The sequence below is a fragment of the Siphateles boraxobius genome, unplaced genomic scaffold (genome assembly GCF_051911475.1).
Source record: "Siphateles boraxobius isolate OS27281-9 unplaced genomic scaffold, OSU_SipBor_1 3, whole genome shotgun sequence".
In the NCBI taxonomy this organism is placed as follows: Eukaryota; Metazoa; Chordata; class Actinopteri; order Cypriniformes; family Leuciscidae; genus Siphateles; species Siphateles boraxobius.
In genome coordinates, this window is record NW_027508919.1 from 1,792,745 (window position 1) to 1,808,508 (window position 15,764).

The window sequence follows — 15,764 nt, forward strand, 5'->3', positions numbered from 1 at the left end:
CGATTGACATTAAGATATGTAGAAGAACAACTCATGATTTATTCAATTCCCAATTGGAAATATGAAGAAAGTGGCTGCAATTTATTAATTTTGAAAGTGTCTTCAGTGCGTTTGAATTTCAGGGGCTGATGATCTGAACAGAATAAAAATAACGCAGCCCACAATATTACAAACACATCTTAAGCTGAAGCGACAGCTCTATTGCAATGCAAGCGATTTAGTTTTTGTTTCAAAGTCTTGTTTTTGGTCTATATGCAATCTTACAGCACTATAACACTCTCTCTCTCTCTCTCTCTCTCTCTGACACACACACACACACACACACACACGCACGCACGCACGCACGCACACACGCACGCGCACACACACACACGCACGCACGCACGCACACATATTGGATACAAAGTACACCACAATTTACCTGTATACCACAGTATACTCACATAAAGCAATAGTACTATATAGCTAATCTAAGCTGCGTGTTCATTTATATCATCACAAAAATTGTAACTTTATTGTCACCAGACTTATATATTGTGTCGAGCAGGACGAGGTGGAGGGACGTGAGAGAACGGATTACTGATGAACGACACCTGTGAGACGCACCGGTCTCGTATCTCTCACGGAGGAGTGAGGACTGTGAAGATGGAGAGAGGAACAGGCCTGGACCTGTGTTTTGTTTCTGCTTTGTGTGGCCAGCAGTCGTCCATGAGGGGCTGCTGGCTTATACTTTTGTTTTTGTATTTGTTTATTTATTTTATTAAAAGTGTTGAATGTTCACCGGTTCCCACCTCCTCCTTCCCATAACATCTGAACCTCATTATATATATAAAGTTGGATATATATTACATCTAACTTTTTCCACATATGAAGAGAAAACCGCGATGGACAATCTGAAAAACCTTTGTGTTTATAGTCAACATTTTAAACTGGATGACCATCAACACAGTGTTTTATGCCAAGCGGTCAGTTTCACCCAACCCCCCGAAGCAAAACGCCATCACATACTGGTATGAAAGCTATTGCCATGGTTTCCTTTTTCACCATTAAGCTTTTTAAAGAGTAGACAAAATATGATACACATTTCAGGAACATACTCTTACAATAACTGTTCTGTTAATAACCAGAGTATGATCTGTATTTTTCACAAAAGCCCTGGAGCCGTCAAAAGCATTTTGCGTCATCCAGTGGACTTTTGCTGGCCCACGTAATACAGAGAAAGAGTAAATCATTAATTTACATTGTAACCATACAGAGCGGGTTGAAAATCTGCGAACTTATACTTTAACATCACGATTTTCTGTAAAGCTGCTTTTAAACAATGTGCATCGTGAAAAGCATTTAATCTAAGAAAGTCTGATGAATTGGTTTGCATTCAAAGACAGAAAAAGAGAGAGTGTGCGAGCGAATAAAGCAGCTCTTACTTTTCTTATCGTCCTTCCACTATCGCTACGAGCTGGACTAACAGAGAGACACGCTGATAACGAAGATCATTAATTAATTAGCTGTGCTTTCCTTTTGTCTCTATTCAGTTTCTCTGTTGAACTTTGAGTCTCTTTTACTTCTTTTAATCAAAGTACACAGTATTCCTCAGGGCCGCCCGCTAACAACGTGTGTGAGATTTCACGAAGAACAGAAGAGCACCGTGGCTTTTCTGATGATTCATAAAGTCTGGCAACAATGCAAATTTAGGTTTTCACACACACACACACACACACACACACACACACACACACACACACACACACACACACACACACACACACACACACACACACACACACACACACACACACACACACACACACACACACACACACACACACACACACACACACACACACACACACACTCTCTCTCTCTCCCACAAGGAATTGTGCAAGCTGTGTATAGTGTGTGTGTTGGTCCCATTGAATTATGGGTAATCAGAGTATAAAGTAGGACGTCCGAAGGCACAACACTTCTGTTAGGCACTGAAGAGTCACCTTCAACACACATACATACATTAATGCAAACTATCAATGCAAAAGTGAAGGATCTCAGGTGGGCTGCTCCACTAAAAGTAAACTACTGAGGTCTGTGAAACAAACGTGATTTCACATCTTCTATTAGTACTAGCATTAAACTTTGCATTTATGCTCCAGACTTGAATGACTCCTGTTGAGGAGATCATTGCGCCGTTACTTTAACAGAACATTTTCATCTTCTGGATCCAGGCCCCAAACAAAAAAAAAACTAAAAATACTTTATTCGAAGGACTTTTTCCACTCTTCTTAAAAAAAATAAAATAAAAAAATTACAGTGGTATGCATGATATCCAGTAGCATTTACGGCATAATCATGTTTCCAGAAATCATATGAACATGCAATAACAGTGATCTACCTTAAAAAAAAAACAGTATCTTATTGGACCTCTAAAATTCACAGCAATTATGCATGCGTCTACATGGCAAAATACAGTAATACTGTAAATGATTGTGTCTATTGTAAATATTTACTGTAGAAACTACAAAGAAGGTAAAAAGAAGTTTGAAATACCTTTGCCACAATACACTGTTAGTGAACATCCTGACGCCATCTACACTGCTGAGGGCGGCATTTAGATAAATATGTAAAGCTGCATGCTTTCCTCTCAATAAAACAATAAACACAACAAAAATGAAAATGACAGTAAGAAAACAGCAGTTAAGAAAGCATCTGATCATAGTGATGTGCATTAGAGGATGAATATCAGTTAAGTGCGCTCCGTGCGCGCTGATGCACTCATCCTGCTGACATTTCCGAATGTCTTCCTACAGTTGCTTAATAAAAGCAGGCTTTCAACACAAACAAACGCACATGTGTCATTAGTATGAGAAAAAAAATGGGATTTTAACTGTCGGTCTCGGGTCGGGCTCGGACATAAATATCTTTATGCCTGTCGGGCTCGGGTCGGGTTCGGTTACTGCTCTATCGGACGCGGGCCGGGCTCGGACAAAAAAATTCGGCCCGATCCGCACTCTAATGTGCATTCAGTATGTTTGCACAAGCTCCCCAACTGACCCTTCGCATATATACATAAAATACCCAAAGATAATAAAAACTGTTGTGTGGGTCCTGACAGATCGCTGTAGCGTAGTTATTTTTGCTAGAACACAGAATAATAAGGAAATCCACTGAAATGAAACACAAGTTACTCTTAAAGGGGTTATTCTGAAATAGCATTTTGCTGTAGTATGCGTCCTCTTCAGTCCACCTAGAACATATATTGAAACTAAATTACTAAGATTTTGCTAATGCATTAACTAATGTTAACAAATGAGATCTTATTGTGATGAACTGAAATCAGATATTTGATTGTTTGCTTTATTAGACAATATATATAAAAAAACTGATAGTTCATACATTTTAAAAACGTTTGAAGATAATATACACAATAAAGCCAAAGGCTTATTTCCATTATGGTCCTTGTTTCCAAAGTAGAAGAACATATAATTTATGAAGAGAAATCACCGTCAAGTTCAGCATCTCATTCTTTAGCCATTCTTTAACTTCCTCTCTAAAAAACACTTTTAACTTTTATCTGCTTTATACAACAAGTTAAATCATTCCAGACTATAGAACTAGTATACAAAAAAATAATTCTTACCCATTAAAGGACATATATCAGTACTTCTTCTTGTAGAATGATTATGCACATCTCTCACAAGTACATAACACTCTGTCGGGTACCTTGGAACAGTTATCTTTATTATTTTAAAATGTCAACACCAGTTTAAGAAAAGTTAGCCTTCACGCTACCCTTCATATCACGATGACATCACAATAATGAGCTCATTAATTACCGTTGCTCATTTCGCAACAAAGAAGTCTTAAAGGTACAGTAGCATGAGTCAGATAGAGGATGGAAAATGGCCAAAATTACAACTGATTTGGTGCAACGACAACAAAAAACCCCTGACAAACATTAGAAGCACACAAGCTGTCAGAACTAAACGAATGCAGACACAGTTGAATGAAAACAACAAACAGCACTGAATAACGTATTTATCATCTCCTAATGTTTTGATCACGTAAGCCTGCAAGAGAGAGCTATTGATATGTCTGACCTTTAAAATGAAGTGTTTACGAGTGTGAGAGAGTCAAACACTCCAGTGACATTTATTCTGATGTATTAAAACCATCACATTAATGCTCGACAGGTGCACCTGAGATTCAGGAGGAATTAGAGGATTTTCTGAATGTTCTGCCGGGTTGTGAAGAGCAGGGTCACATCTGTGTTTGATGAGCTTCTGAAGCATTCATTTTCAAGTTTAAGTTCATAAATAATTGTTTATTATACATACAAAGGAATACATTTGATAATAAATGGAATCTCCACACTAAAAAAGGGGGAAAATATAAATATTCATTCTCAGTTTGGGGTCACTGCAACATTTTGTTTTAAATTAATACTTTGGTTCAGCAAGGATGGATTAAATTGATCCAAATTGACAGTAAAGACATTTAGAATGTCACAAAAGTTTTCTATTTCAAACAAATACTGTTTATTTGAGCTTTCAATTCATCAAACAATCCTGAAAAAAATCTATCACCATTCAAACATCATACTGACTCCCTCTCTTCTGAATGGAAGTGTATATAAGTCTGAAAGTCCAAGATCCTATAATATCCAATATAGCTATATAGTGCAATGTATGTACATTGTTTATATCTATTACCTATATAGAATAAACATCCACATGCATGCTGTATAACAGACCTTCAGAAATAAGCGCAGTTACATTAAATATAACTTGATCATTCAAACAATAGTAGGAAAACTAAAGTCTGTACTTCCTGTAGGATGATGTCATTAAACAACTGACATTGGTTAGGGATTTAGCAAGGCTATGAAAAAACAATTAGCAATTAAAACAATATTCTTAAGAAAACACATTTTGTTGAAAAAAATTCAATTAGATTAATAATATTTCTGAATAAATTTCAAAAGTGCTTCACCTTTGGACATTATACCTTGTGTTTAGTTAATCGTATTTTATGATAAAAGCAAATAACACATGTAATTTACATCTATTTAATCCAACATAAGAAGACATATGATGTGAATATAAAGATATTCTGCGAAACAGAATGACCTAGAAACACAAGGATCACTGACACAAAGATTTCAGTGGATGTAATTTTCCACTGAAAGGCTCATATTGCTGTTTTTCCTCTAAGGCCCAATGAAGAAAGATGAGTGTGTGTGTGTGTGTTGTATTATATTGCAGATTAAAGCGTGAAAAACGATTCTTCAAAACATAATGAGCGAGTGTTGTTTGTGTGTTGTACACACACACACACACACACACACACACACACACACACACACACACACACACACACACACACACACACACACACACACACACACACACACACACACACACACACACACACACACACACACACACACACACACACCTCACAGTATTTTCTCTCAGGTGATCCCTCTATTTTTCACTTTTCTCTCCTGCTGGGATGAAAAATCTCTTGTGTTTCTCTCCAGGTCATTTCTCTCTCCGTCTCCATCCCTCCTTTTATCCTAACAAACCCATCGCCCATCTCCACCACCTCGGGCTCCATCTGTAATCATCTCCACCTCTTTGTTACTCTTTTCCAGTCTCTCCAGGAATTTCTGTGGTTCAGCCGGTCGAGATCATGGGTTCAATTTCTTTCTGTTAGATTTTTTCCATTGCAATTTTTCTTTTAAGTTTAAATTTTTCTGGATTCTCTTTTAATAGTTAAACAAAATCTTATGCATTAGCAAGTCTAGTTAATTACAGTTTAACAATAACGTTTAAGAAAAATAAATTTTTAGGGCCCTATGAAATCCATTGTATTTTTTACCCAAATTCAGTGTTTTCCGTTTTTCTGGGTTCCATTTGGATTAATTACATTTAAGTGTTTAAAAAGCATATCTAATCAATTGATGTAACGTTTATGCTCTGTTATGTCCTGTTTTAGTTTAGTTTTCATTCTGTTTGCTCTGTTCCCGTTTCCTTCCGCTCAGTGCCGCTGACGACACTAACACGCTTCTGCTTTTGGGTGTGTTTGTAGTGAGTGTGTTTAATATATGTTTTTTTTTTTTTTTCAACACAAGGAAATATAATCATCAGATATGCACGCGATTACATTTGGAAATAGGCAAGCTTTGTTTCCAAATGCCCCAAGTAGAGATATCCTGTCAATTTTATAAACTTTTGTAAATCCAGTTAGTAAAACTGAAAGCATCCAAACTGCAATGTATTCAAAAAAATGAAAGCATCCAAACTGCAATATATAACATATATATAACAACTGCAAAGCATCAAATTTGTGCACTAAATCCAGCATTAACTCCAGCACAAACTCCTTTTTTAAAGGCTCAAGACAGACGTCACTACCTGAACCTCACTGCGTTTTTCGCCTGATATTTGCATAAAGTCTTTTGATGCTCTCGGCTGCTCTCAGCACTTTCTCTGGTTCTACTGTCAATCCCACAATGACTCTTTATTTATCTTTGATTCGTGCATGTTCATCTACACGTGACAATTGAATCAATGAAACGATAACCATTTAATACTTTATTACATAGAGTTTTTTTTCTGGATTTATGATTTAATACAAATATATTGTCAAAAATAGTTGTAATAATATGAAGACATAAAGCATTTTTTGTCATTTATGTGATAATCCTTAAAAAATTAATTTTATTAATTGTATTAATATTACTTTGAATAGTCCATTCTATAGCCTAATGCCGTGGTTCCCAACCCTGTCCTGGCGCCCCCCCAACACTGCGCGTTTTCTTTGTCTACTCAATCAAACACACCTGATTCAACTCATCAGATCATTAACCTATGTGATTATGAGCTAATGAGTAGAATCAGGTCTGTTTGATGGGGGAGACAAATGCTGCATCCCAATTCGCCTACTTATACTACGACCTAAAAGTATGTACTCTTTTTGTGAATAAAAAGTACATACTTTTGAGTGTTTAGCAAAAGAGTAGGCAAGCCTCGGGACATACTATCACGTCATCTTTAACGGACAGATCTGTCGCGTGCATCCTGTCACCGTAAACTGCCCTGTCAATCATCCTGTCAAATCCTCCATTCAATCGAATTTGATTTCCTACCGTTTCGGAGAGCACGTTCATCTGCCAGTCGTGGGTCTTTCATGCGGAGACTCTCCTCATGTGTTTGCAATTTGAATATAATTATGCATTTAAAAGGTAATGGCTAAACATATCTTTACAAAAGTTCACAATGCTGCTGCAGATGCAATATAATGTAGACAACATTGAATAAATACATTTTCGTCAGGTTAGATACTGATAATTAATCACTCAAACCAGGAGTGATTACTCCAGGACAGGGTTGGGAACCACTGGTTTGGGAACAGTGGTTCCCAAGATTTTTGAAAGCATGGCACCCCTTTGCAGTATTCTTTTTCCCACGGCACCCAAACCCAATTAAACTAAACGTACATGTGTACTGTCACCAAACGGCTCTAAGACACAAAGGCTGAGGATTCAAATGCAGTTTATTTGAAAGGGTAATCCACAATCATAGTGGAAAACAGGCAAAGGTCATAAACACCGGGTAATCAGTCCAAACAATAACAAACACAAAAGTCAAGGAACACAGATAAAGAGTAATGGGAGATGTAGTTTGTGAGGGCATGACAATAGTCTCATGTGGAGTGCCCTCTGGTGGCTCTCAAGGGCACTCCAGCTGGTGACCGTTACATGTAAATACATAGCCTATATAAAATTAAATCTAGATGAGCAAACAACAAATGATGAAGCATAAACAGCAGCCTGAATTTATTATGAATGCATCGCAACACACATAGGCCTAACACCGTGTCCTAACCAGACACTATGCAACGCGACACCGCGGCACGCGATAAAATGTATATTTTCCATGTTAATCAAAGTTTTTGTCCTAACCAGCCGTGATGGTGACACACAATGATTCTGTTTTAGAAACGATTTCTATTTCTGCAACGTCCCGACTGGAACAACAACAGAAAGTATGACAATCTCAGGTACTGTTTATGTGCTTTATTTAATGTTAAAAGCATCTGTGTGAGTTTGAATATCATTTTGTGTTTGTTTTTTATACCTGTAGCCTACTGAAAGCAACAATTCACCTCGGATCTTCAAAATAAATAAAAGTGAACTAGAACGTTCAAACTGTTAACTCATTGTTAACAGACAAGTGAATTCTATGACAACGATTGTTTCAGTAAGTAAAATTTAAAAATTACTTTATGTGGGAATAATTGGAACAAAACACATTTAAAGATTGATACTTAACTCTTTAAATAATAACTCCAATTCAATTTTTTCTTTAGTTTCTCATTTGCTTTGTTCAAACCTGACCTTATAACTTAAATTAAACTAAAATATCTGTGCATGGAACTGTGTCGCGGGCATTTTAATGGGATACATGTGCCAGCACAGCCTCTTGATACGGGCCGGGGATAGATTGAGGATAGTGCAACTCATAGATCGATCTCCACTGACAGTTTTTGATTTTCACGTATATGCCAGGATGAGAACGCTAGCTCCATCTTTGCCCTATCCTGTCAATCTCTACGTGAAATATAAATTTGAGCGTGCACCAGTACAAAGGTTTTTTTCACTTATTCATTTTCATTTGGAAATGCTCATATGTTGGTGTTTTGATATATATTTTTAAATATATGCTGTTAAAAGTTATTATATGGTACAATAGTTATTTGTTTAAACCGGAAAAAAGCTGAGATTCTGCGGCACCCCTAGCCAGTTCCTGCAGCACACACTTTGGGAACTACTGGCCTAATGTATTGTTGTCATCATTTCTTTAAATTAATTATTTTATTTTATATAACAGTCTTTTTATGGTTTAAAATTCACAGACTAGTCCATATCACAATTTGATTAAATGTACCGTCCTACTTTTGATTAATTAATTTTTTTAAACCATTCTGCGCTATAGCCTACAGTAAATTCCATTTATTATAAACTGTATAATAAACAGGCCCCTAGTCCTGCCCTGTGTCACTCACCTCACTGTAGCTCTGCCGAGAATCACACGGCCGAAAACAGAAGAACAGATAATGGACAGACGCTGAGAAGAAAGAGATTTCCTCAATGCAAACACTGAGCACTGATGCCGTGGAATAATTGCTACATTTGAATACATAACAGAGACACATGAAAGAGAGCAAGATGAAAGTCAGAGATAAAATGACAAAACAAGATGAACAGGTCAAATAAATAGAAAGAGAAGAGGCCGTGAGACGATAAAAACGGGAGGAAATGAGAGAAAAAATGGACTTTAAAATGACAATTTTTTTTATCAGTCTCTCTCTTTCTGTGGTAATTGCTTCCTGATGTATGCAGCACTTTTCCAATTAAAGATCATGTCAGTGATCTGAAGTCATAAAAATACAGACATCATAACGTTCCTATCAGAACGAACCTTCATCTCTGCTCAGATATCGCAGCATAACTGACAGATGGACTGTTCTGTTGGGGAAGCCTTCGGGAAATAAGTACAACAAGCTAGAGGTCATGAATCTAAATTACACACAACACACAGACACAACAAAGCCTTAAAATAACCGCCTGATGTATCAAAACACATCAAGAAAAAATCTTTATAGCTCAGAGGTTGCTCAGTCAGTGCTCAAGATACATAAGTGAACTCATCATATCATGCAAGTATCAACTATTGACAGATTCAATCTAATTCCGATTCACAAGCTCTTACATCACTTTGATTCCTACACTGAAAAAAGTGATTCGTTGGCTCAACATCCATTACTTATAAAGATAAATAGAATAAACTCATGATATGACTCATGACTCAATAGATTAAACTCATGCGTGATATGCAAATATTCTATCAAGCCAATAAGCGAAGATGGAGCCATTTCGAATCGGGATGTGATGAAGACAGCGAGAACTGTCAGGTAAGCTGTTTAAAAAAAAAACAGAAATAAAATATTATTGTTTGACTTTTTTAAAAATTCATAAACACTCGTTTATTGTGTTAGTGGGGTGTATTCCTAAACCGGAAGCACAACACAACGTTTTCTGAAGTTCGATGTGAAGACACGATGTGAAAAAAAACCTGAAATAAAACATTAGATTTGGACTTTTTTAAATATTCATCAACAATATTAATTTATTGTGTTAGTGGGGTGTTTTTGTAAACTGGAAGCACATGAAGCGCAGTGTGGGGAAGATGGTGAAAGTAGATAAGCTAAAGCTTAGCTTTATATTAACAAAATAAAATATTGGCTAAGTGTTTAAGTGTTTTTTGCATTTGTAGTCACTGGGGATGTGTTAAACTTATTTTGAATTGCTACGAATTCTTCAACAATCAGAAACGTTTTACTTATCAATACTTTGCAACTAGTTCTTTAGGTACATTGAGTACGTTTTAAGTTTATTGCACATGAATCAAGAAACCGGTTTGCACGCAAATATATATTATAAATGTGTGTGCTTCCATCGAATGTATTGTTGAGTGCTTAAATGCATAGTTTGCACGTGTTCATGAAAACTGCATTAAAAGTATCTAGTTTGCACTAATGCAAATGTATTAACAGGGCTCCAGACTGCCACCAAATGGTCGCATTTTGCCACCAAAATTTTAGAGCGTGCGACTGAATTTTACATCCAGTTGCACAAGTTCGACCAGTAAATTTTTTTTCCGTTAAACTCGGAAGGGGCGCGTCAATGAATCCGGAATGTGTGACAGGCCAATGAGTGTGAGAAGAATAGGGAAAGGCCATTGTAAGTGGCTAATGTGTGGAGGGGGAGGGTCCTAGATATAATGGAGCGCGCGTAACGTTAAATGTCTGTGGGAAGGAGACGGAGAAAAATATCACAACCATCTATGTGCGTCTGATCAATGAGCCATTTTAGGTACGAACTCACCATTTTAGGGAAGACTGGCTGTGAGAATGCAGCTTGTTGAGGTAACGTTACTGTAAGGAGACAAACTCCATGAACTGCGAATGTTGCAGTCGCTAACCCAAAACTGCGGGCAACACGAAGTTTGCCGACAGTGAAGGCAGTATTGTTTGTAACTATGAAATTACCGCAAGGTTACTAAGCGCTTTGTTACTTTTTTACATTTTATTCTGAATGTATGGTCTATTTTTTTCCTATTTGTACTGACATGACAGCGATGGTGCTGTCGGTTTAACTTGTTGTTGCATCAAAAGTGCGGAATAAAATGTGACACTGAATTTGAAACAGCACATCAATTTCTGCATCTATTATCAAAGATTTGTATTAGTAATACAGTGGAAATTAGTAGAAATGTGAATATTTGGGGCCTGTCCCAATACCTCCCCTTACCCTAGATTTCTGCCCTAACCCTTGTTTTTGCGCGTTCTCGTGTAGGGGTAGGGTGTCCCAATACTCTAAAGAGCAAGGGGGAGTGCTATTCTCCCCTTAAAATCAACCCTCAAACCATAGTGCGGTCCGATGCAGGCTTAAAACGATGTGGAAGATGAAATTACCCAGGATACCTTGCGGACTCAGCAAGCTAAATGTTTTTAAACAAGATGGCGGACACCGCTGGAAAGGAAGAATTGAAGTATATTTTCAAAAATAAGCATGTTAAAATTTCTAAATATGTTGGAATATGTTAGTTTGATGCACATCCAGTGAACTGTTAAGTTTTGAACACTAATGTTAGAAAATATTTCACAAAGCTATCTATCCGACGATGTTCATGATATCTGCCGAGTGCTTCGAGAGAGTCTGCCCATCAAATATACATCTGATCTGGTTCATCTAATTTTATTTTCGATTTTGGATTCCAAGGATTATAAAAAGAAGATGTGAGGTAAAACTATTAAAAACTAGCCGCGTTCGTCTACGTTAGTGCTTCATCTTTTTCTTCACAGCACGCTGAGAAATGACAGCGCGCTGTGAAGAAAAAAGATGAAGCTCTCCCTAACGTTAAACCCAAACTGCACTGAGCACAATCAGTGATTGTTGTAAAATTGCTAATTCTAAATTGCGGGAGGTGTTTGACTGTAAAAAGTGCTATTATAAGCACAATGATCTGCGAACGTTGACCCTGTTCCCATGGCGGCGAGCGCTCGGAAACGGACTGCAACTAGACAAGCGAACTATATTTTGGGTTTCATGTGCGGGTCTAAACGATTAAATACAGACAAAAATATGGCGAATGCGTCTTCTATGTTCCACATGTCTCTGTTGATTCATCAGACGTAGATAAACGAACACAGGCCACACAACAGCTGGAACCGGCATTTTCCGAATGAAAATAGTATTAGACACGTTGACGCTGCGCGTGACGTAGTGAGGTTTGCTGCGCGTAGTGAGGTTTACCGCGCTAATTTGCATATAGTGCTGTCCCATTTCATAGGGAAAGATCTTCAACTCCACTTCCCTTGTTGAGGGGACTTTAATTTCGAGGGCACTCAAAACCAAGTGGAAGTTTTAAGGGGGGAGAAATGGGACAGGGCCTTGGTCAGCATGTTGATTTACAGTGTGTGCCCCTAAATTTTCTGGTTGTGCCCCTAAAATGTTCAGTTGGGGGCCACTGTGCTCCCAGTGAAAAAGGTTAGTCTTGAGCCCTGCATTAAGTACATGCATTTAGTTTACACTATGCTCCAAAAAAAATATGTAAAAACAATTGAAGAAGCTAGCCTAATCCTTTTTTTATGTTGCTTATTACTGTTGTTTTTTTTTTCTCCATCTATTTTCCAGTGCGAACAGTTGTGCTGCAACAATAGCAGGATAGGGTGCATCCTGTTAGATACATTTTTTGGTGGTAACATTTTTGTTAATTTCACACTTGACTATTGTTTTTGACAAATTTTGCCAAAAAAAGGTGAACCTGGCATATTTTCTGCATTTTGGGTGATTTTTCTGCTTTAAAGGCATCATATTTTTCTCAGTCAGTTTAAAAGCTTGTGTCTGTCCACCATGAAAATCTAATTTTTTGTTTCATGTACTTTTCAGACCAATGCTGTGGAAATACACAGAGAAGTTGATTCAAAGTTTAATGGTGTACCTCTCTGATAATCTCATCAGGCATTACCAGGTAAGTGTCTGGAATACATCGAACCCTATATATGCAGTGGTTTTTTATTCCTGTTCCTGGGAACCCCCTGCTCTGCACATTTTTGCACGTCTTCCTTATTTAACACGCCGGATTCAGATCATCAGCTCATTAGGAGAGAGCTTCATGAAGTCAGCTGAGCGTGTCAGATAAGAGAGAACTGGCATAAGCCCTATTCGACAGAAACTGTTTCTCATGGGGATGTGAAGTATTTTCAACATTTACAGGGGCTAGTCTGTGATTTTTACAGTGATGCATGATTTTGAGATAAAATGCAATGAAAACCATTTTAACTGCATATATCTTGTTATTTTTTAAGCACGATATTTAATCAAATAATAAATAGGATATTATTACACTACATATATTATTCTCATTATTCTAAGCATATGAAATTTTATTTACACAAAACGCGCTATTTTTTTATCCTTTTTTTTGTCCTTTTTTTATTCTATTTTATCCCACAAAACTGGCTCCTTCACCGTGAAAAAAATCGCCACCCGAATGCATGAGTTTTCCAAATTAATTTTTTACAGACGTCCACATGGGAAACAATTGCCATCCAGGGCTATGCAAAATGTTCATAGCGGTATTTGTTCAATGGTATGTTTGATTTCCAACACCTTGAAAGTTGAGCACCAAATTAGGGATGCTATCGATTAATCAACGATCGATCAATTAATCATTAATAATTTAATCGATAAAACTTGCCAGTAATTGATTAAGCAAGGTTATGGAAGAGTGGGAAGAGATAAAGTGGAAGAGATAATCAGTTCTCGTGCTTAAACTAAAAGATTGATCTTGGGATTTAAGAATCAATATCGCGATCATTAAAATGATGATCGATGAATCTAAAATGTTTCTCTTAAAAGATAATCAAATGAGTCATCGTTATGAGTATAGAATGATAAAATGAATGAGGAGCAGCTCAGATCATTTGATGAGAAATGAATTCATATTGAGATTCAGACTTCTGACAACTAGTGACTTATTTAGTCTCTTTTAGGAGAAACATCTTGGTGAGGAAAGAAAAAAATCCAAATGTTTTCTTCATTTAATGTGAAAAAGCATAGATGTTAAAAATATTTAATTTGACATGTTTCTTTCCTGTGGGTAATAATACTTCTGAACATCACATTAACTCATCCATCATGCCTGAATCGCTCTCTCTCTTTGTGTTTCAATTCCTCCTGAAACCTTGTTCCTGTGATGTCCAGGGTTGTTCCCAAAACACTAAATTCACTATTCCCTCAGGACACACACACACACACACACACACACACACACACACACACACACACACACACACACACACACACACACACACACACACACGCACGCTCACTCACTCACTCACACACACACACACACACACACACACACTCACTCACTCACACACACACACACACACACACACACGCTCACTCACACACACACGCTCACTCACACACACACACACACGCTCACTACACACACACACACACACACACACACACACACACACACACACACACACACACACACACACACACACACACACACACACACACACACACACACACACACGTGTCTTGAATGTTTTCTTTCTCTAGGCTTTTTAATGTGTCTCTTACGGTTTGTTCAGACAGGCAGCAACATTTTTTTGCCGTGTCCAGCGCAAATCAGTTTATTTTTCTGTAATCTACACAGCAAAAGCACACCAAATGCCACTTTCACAAACCCAATCCAAACCACATGCACAGCTCATTTCAAATTAAATTAAAATCAGATTTTGTAAAACAGTGTGGATATGGCATATGAAAACTGATTTTAAAACTTTATGGCTTGAGTTGGTTCTTTTAAAGAGTTAACCCAAGTATGAACACCCAAATCATTCAGTCCTAAAATGCTTTTGCACTTAAAAGTTTTCAAAGTAAAAGTATATATATATATATATATATATATATATATATATATATATATATATATATATATATAAACTCGCCGGCCACTTTATTAGGTACACCTCTTCAACTGCTTGTTAATGCATATCAGCCAATAACATTGCAGCAACTCAATGCATTTAGGCATGTTGACATGGACAAGATGATCTGCATCAGAATGGGGAAGAAATGTGATTTAAGTGATTTTGAACATGACATGGTTGTTGGTGCCAGACGGGCTGGTCTGAGTATTTCAGAAACTGCTGATCTACTGGGATTTTTACACACAATCATCTCTAGGGTTTACAGAGAATGGTCCGAAAAAGAGAAAATATCCAGTGAGCGTCAGTTCTGTATGTGAAAATGACTCGTTGATGCCAGAGGAGAATGACCTGACTAGTTCAGCTGATAGAAAGACAACAGTGACTTAAAAAAAAAACACTCGCTACAACCGAAGTCTGCAGAAGAGCATCTCTGAACACACAACATGATGAAGCTTGAAGCAGACGAGCTACAGCAGCAGAAGACCAACAGCAAACTGAGGCTGCGATTCACACTCGCTCACCAACATTAGACAATAGAAGATTGGAGAAACATTGCCTGGTCTGATGAGTCAAAGAGGTTCGGCTGACAAAAAGGTTTGGGAATCTCAGAAACCAGGCAGAAATGCAGAATATATTGACATCAGTCAGGACAAATGGATCAGATTACCTGTAAAATTACAGTGCGGTAA

General features: G+C 37.4%; 1 protein-coding gene across 1 annotated transcript in view; it reads right to left on the minus strand.

Annotated features, from left to right (window-relative positions):
* The window catches only part of spock1 (SPARC (osteonectin), cwcv and kazal like domains proteoglycan 1), a 214,858-nt gene that overhangs the window by 23,547 nt on the left and 175,547 nt on the right, over positions 1 to 15,764 (minus strand). The window lies entirely within an intron of this gene.